Source organism: Cnephaeus nilssonii (genome assembly GCF_951640355.1).
Source record: "Cnephaeus nilssonii genome assembly, chromosome: 16".
In the NCBI taxonomy this organism is placed as follows: domain Eukaryota; kingdom Metazoa; phylum Chordata; class Mammalia; order Chiroptera; family Vespertilionidae; genus Cnephaeus; species Cnephaeus nilssonii.
This window is the reverse complement of record NC_137087.1, coordinates 31777400-31783399: the sequence shown is the minus strand read 5'-3', so window position 1 is coordinate 31783399 and position 6000 is coordinate 31777400.

The following is a 6000-nucleotide window of genomic DNA, read 5'->3' as shown; positions in this document are numbered from 1 at the left end:
TTAAAACTCCTGTGGCAGACCCTGGACTTTATCCTAACAAGTTCGACTGACATTTCTTAAGGTGTCTTTTCCTAGTGCTGAATGTTGCGTTCTTATCTTTGAAACTAAAGAAAAGTGCTGACGTAACCCGCTGAGGACTTTACTACTGGAGGTATGTCAGAACTAACCTACAGATCTGCGGTGTACAGAGATTTCTGTACAAAGATTGTCACTCACTCATGGCCTCTGCACTGGGGGTTTAGTGGACAATGAGTTTCCCTCTGAATCCCTATCACAGTAGCAATTGTCAAAAAAAAAAGGTGATATTTGCTAGATAAAAAAGAAGTCATAAAATACTCTTTAGAATGATATACTATCAAAGTCAAATGAAATCCTAGATATAATCTAATCCAATCCCTGCATTGTATAGAGAATAAAAATTATGACACCTTTAAAGATTTTCAGTAGGTCCCCAATTTAATAACAGCTGAATCAGAGTTATAATCTAAAGTTTCTAAATCTTAAATCTAGTAATTCCACATAAAATGTTGATTATTTTATTTGATTTAAATATATTTTAAAGTTCTATTTTACAAACAATTCTTCCACTATTAGAATATCCTTGATTTTACTTATTTGTATTGTCATGAAACCCTTTAAAATTAATTTTCTATCCCTTCCTTTAGTGCCCTAGTTTTCAGACCCGAGTTTGGGAAGCTGGTTATGAGGGTGCGCGTCAAATTGGAATAATTTTTATAAGCTTCAATCTATTTTTACATCTTACTTTTTGATGTTCTATAGGATTATATTTTCATGATTGGATGGAAGCCCTCTCTGAACATCAGCATGGGAATGTAATAACAACAGTTACTAGAACTACCAGAAGTATTTGCAATCTTCACATTGTTATTCTTTTTATAAACTACTAGAGGCCTGGTGCACAGATTTGTGCACCAGTGGGGTCCCTTGGCCTGGCCTGTGGGGATGGGGCCAAAACTCATTCTCCGACATCCCCTAAGGGGTTCTGGATTGCAAGAGGGCCCAGGCCAGGCTGAGGGACCTCACTGATGCATAATTGGGGCTGGGGAGGGGCCGCGGGAAGGTTCCAGGGAGTGTCCGGCCCATCTCTCCCAGACCAGATTGGCTGGACTCTAGCAGCAAGCTAACCTACTGGTCAGAGTATCTGCCCCCAGTAGTCAGGTGGTCAGTGCATGTCATAGTGACTGGTCGAACGATAGAACGAACAGTTGGACACTTAGCATGTTAGGATTTTATTACATAAGATACAAATCTCTGTATCTAAGTAATAAACATTTTATTATACCTAGTTTAGACTTTTAAGTCTTTTTGATAAAACAATTGTTTAAATGTAGATATGTGCATGTTTAAATACATAATTTGCAATAAAAATCATCTTTTGTGGTGAGTGGCATGACATTATTCCTTATAGTTTCAAAATAGAACAGCTTACTTAAAAACAAAAATTACTGGAAAAATTACATACACTGAATAAGAAAACAAAATGATAGAACCATGATGGGATAATTCCTCTTTCAGGATTTCCCCCTTAGTTTTGAAGGAGATATATATATATGTAGCCTTATATATTGTGTGATATTAACATGGTAGTTAAATGAGCATGACCACAGTTTAGGAGTATACCATTACTCCTAAGGGTAAAGCCCTCCTTTTATTATCTTCTTCTAGCTATGTCTCAACTGAATTCATCACACCACATCTTCTCTTTATGGGTCTCCCTTACCATTTTTAAAAATATTTTTTATTGATTTTGAGAGATAGAAGAAGAGAAATGGAAAGAGAGATAGAACAATGAGAGAGAAACATCACTGATTTGGCTGCCTCCTGCACACCCCCTACTGGGGATCGAGCCTTCAACCTGGGCATGTGCCCTGACCAGGAATCAAACCAGTGACCTCTTGGTTCTTGGATCAATGCTCAACCAGTGAGCCCCATCAGCCAGGCTCCTTTAACCTTTTGTTTTTCTTAGATGGGAAGAAATATGAAGCTGCTTCTATTTGAAAAGACACCTTAATATCGCTCCTTTATGTGTTTTAATTCCCTCCAAATTAATATTCATAAATCCCAAATCAAACTAGTAATAGTTCATTTCCATTACAATGAGCATAATCCTTTCATATTTGTCCTTCTCAACCACACTTTTTATATCTTCTTCCTCCTTCCCATTCTCTCTGTATACTTGTCCCTAGAAAGTGAATTTACGTTTTTTCTAAGACTTCCATTTTCTTTCTAAAAAGAAAAAATTAAACCTCTTTCTGTAAAGTTTGTTCTTTTACCCCTAAAGCTATTTTACTAAGTCATCATTTTCTATGTGTACTTAACTGAGAAATGATTTGCCAAGTTCTACAGTACATCATTGCAGCTCACGCCCAAATCTATCTTTTCTAGTTCTCAATCAGGTAGGTTTCATATTTCAGTCACATATGGAGAATGTAAGATTTCTTGGGTGACAACTGTGTTCTTCCTGTGCTTGTGATATAGGCATTATTTTACAAAGAATAATTAAGTAACTTGAAAACTCCAAATGAAGAAGTAATTTGTTCAATTTCACAAGATCAACAAATATCTAATGCTAACTATAGTAACATAAACCTGTAATGTTATTCATATTTATCTCATTCTCTCTTTTTATGTAAAAGTCTCAGTTCCAATTAATATGACTTTCCAGCCTTTTACTACATTGGTCATGATCTTCACCATGCACCATTAGTCGATGTATTTTATAAACTATAACACCTCAGACATAACATATGGCTCTTGCTATGATCTGATAAGGGAAGAAATAATTTATTTCTTCAATAGTTTTGAATAATATACATTTATTTACATTTGCCATTATTTTTTCTTACCTTTTCCCACTCAAAATTTAAAACAGATTTTAACATTGTCTAATATAATGATTCCTTTGTCAATATGTTGATATTTGTCTAATATGTTGCTTATTTTCAGATGCAGAACATTATTTACTTAAATTAACTTTATGAGTAATTTAATTTCCTGGCTACTTGTATCACATGCATGATTATTAAGTCAATTTTCCCGAGTGCATTCCGTACAGAATTGATTTATTAAAACCAAGTAGAAAATCTTCTAATTAATTAAATTGTTATAAAGAATGTAACACTATATTCTATATATCCTAACATTTTAATCAAATTTGTTCAATAGGTCTGATTTATTTATTTTATGATATTTATTGAGAGTTCTGTATATATTATTCTTAATCTAGAAAATAATGTAATTTTAGTTTCAATTTTTCTTGAAGGATTTGAAATTCTTCCTTCCCTATAACTTTCATCTCTGTTCTTCTGGAGTAACAGACTTATGGAATTAAAGTAAATGAAGATTTAAACATTCTTTATAGTTACTCCTTTCAGGAGATAAGATTTAGTGTGACTTTTTAGGACATTATGTGAAGTTTCCAGGTAAATGTTCTTTTAGTAGTTATCCTAATAAGACAGGATACAATGACATTAAGTTGAATGTCAAGTAGCTTAAAGAGTCCATTTGCCCAAGTACTAAATATATAACAACTTTTTAAAAATCTTCAGAGATAAATAATGTATAAAATTCTGTACTAGTGTTAAGCATTTACACAATATATTCATCTTTGTGTGAAAATTAGATTTTAACAATGAGTCTACAAAAAATTGCAAAAAAATTCAGTGAAAATGCAAGTATTGGGATCAGTATCATTACTGTTTCCAGAAAATGTATGACTCAGTTTGTTATTTTTGAATAAATAAAATTGTAAGATTTAAAATAATTTGAAAGTTTATAGTATATGTCAATAAAAGGCTGAAAATAACATAAATTACAACATTAAAAATGTCAGGCTCAGTCAAATTACTTGTCTATAGAAGGAGGGGGGAACTTAAAGAAAAAAACTAATTTATTTTAGGTGAAGAGCTATAATTTTATGCCCATTTTAATTATATATAGCCAATTTTGAAAAGGGAAGAAATAAACATTTATTAATTGCATTAATTAAGCACATATTATAATAGAAATAACTAAAGTATTTCACTTTTTATTTTCTAATTTCCCATATTCTTATCATTAATGTTCATGAAGACATGTGTAAGCCATATAGTTCATGGAATTTTCATCCTGTTTTAATCTTTTATAAATGATCAAAGTTAAAATAACATTTCTTTCATTAATTATAATGATATTACTTTTTAAAGAAATGATTGACAGTTGGCTTTGAAAGAGGGACCCCAATTTTAAGATGTGTTTTTATAAATATATTTCATTGACTATTGTTATACAAGATATATAAGTGAGCCTACTTTTTTCTTATTCAAAAAATCAGAGCCAGAATAGAGAATACAAGGAAACTAAAGCATTGGAGGTACAAATACTGTAGAAGAAGAAGAGAGAGATTTAAAGCTGTATCTGTGACGCTTCATATATTTGATGGGCTATGTTAGAGTCAGTATTAGAACTGGCACTGACCCTCAAATCAAACCTGCAGTCAGAAGGAAAGCCCTGACGTTGTTTAGGAGGCTGTAACAAAATTTTGAGTGATAGTTCCTCCACTGTAATAATTTCTAACACTGTCAAAAATGTAGTAGTTATGTTTGAATCGTTGCCTAATTAGACTTCATCAGTTAAATAAGTGATCATATTTAAAGCTCTCCTTAATGAAGTCTCTTTAAAAATCCATCATGCCATGTATAGCAGTACAAATGCAAAGAATTTTCAAAGGGCAGGTAGCTCCAATAAAGTCTAACAAATAAACTATTTTCACTAATATATCTAAAGCTTTTTAGAAATAGAAAGAAATGTCGTGCCATGATACAGTGATACACATATCAGTTTTTGCATACAAGAGGTAAACACATCAGAAAAGCAAACACGAATATCCCACAAAATTAGAGGTCTTACAAATAGAAGATACTGGTGACTGTAGGGTGTGAAATGGAAATTAGGATAAAGTAGATCAAGAACCATAAAGAGAGAAAGCCTAAATCATTTATGTTCCTAATAGAAAGGCAGTTTTCATATAGGAAATGTCATATATAAAATTGCTGAAGGAAACTATAATGTATTATTCAACTTAAAGATTTACATAAGTATGAATAGAAGAAATAGGTTAAAATATAGAAATGCTACAGCAAAATATGGAGAAAATCTATATAAGAAATAGATCTATTAATTTACTATTACTATGTAACAAATTACCATAAAATTTAGAGAAAAAATGACAAGCTTTTATTATATATCAGTTTCTAGTTGAGTTAATTTATTTGAAGGTTTCTCAGCAGGTTGCAGTCAAGCTGTTGACTACTACAGTCTAATCCAAAAGTTCAACTGGTGTGGCAATGGGAAGGATGCTTCTAAATGTACACTAATGGTCTCAGTCTCTTGCTATATGTGCTTCTCCACTGTGCTGCTTCACAACCTGTCAGCTAGCTTCTCCCAAAGTGAGCTTTTTGAGAAAGGAGAGTGAGAGCGAGAGCAAGAGCCAGTGAGAGGAAGAGAGCATGCATAAGCAAGCACCCAAGACAGATGCCATGATGGTCTTTTGATAAACTAATCTCGGAAGGGACAGTCCATCACATCAGTGATATTATGTTCATTATGATCAATTCAATATGCCCAGCCTACAACCAAGATGAGAAAATTAGCCTTAGTGTAAATTCTAGGAGGCAAGGAGCATAGGGGGCTATCACAGAGGTTCTTTTCCATGATAGACATTAGTGAATATCTATGAATTGTGCTATAGGCAATCTAATCACTCAAATGAAAAGGAAAAACAAAGCTAGGGGAAAGAAATAGTAATATGGTTAGCACGTAAGAGAACAATGTCTCTTAATTTTAAAAATAAACAGAAAAGGAAATAGATCCAATCCAATAATGTAATGGTTTGGGCACCTGGGATATAGAGAATAGAAAATTTAGAGCTATTGTAAAGTAACCGATGAAGGGTAATGTCAGTGTATACTTCAGAGTGTCAAGAAAAATAAATTTGGCAGG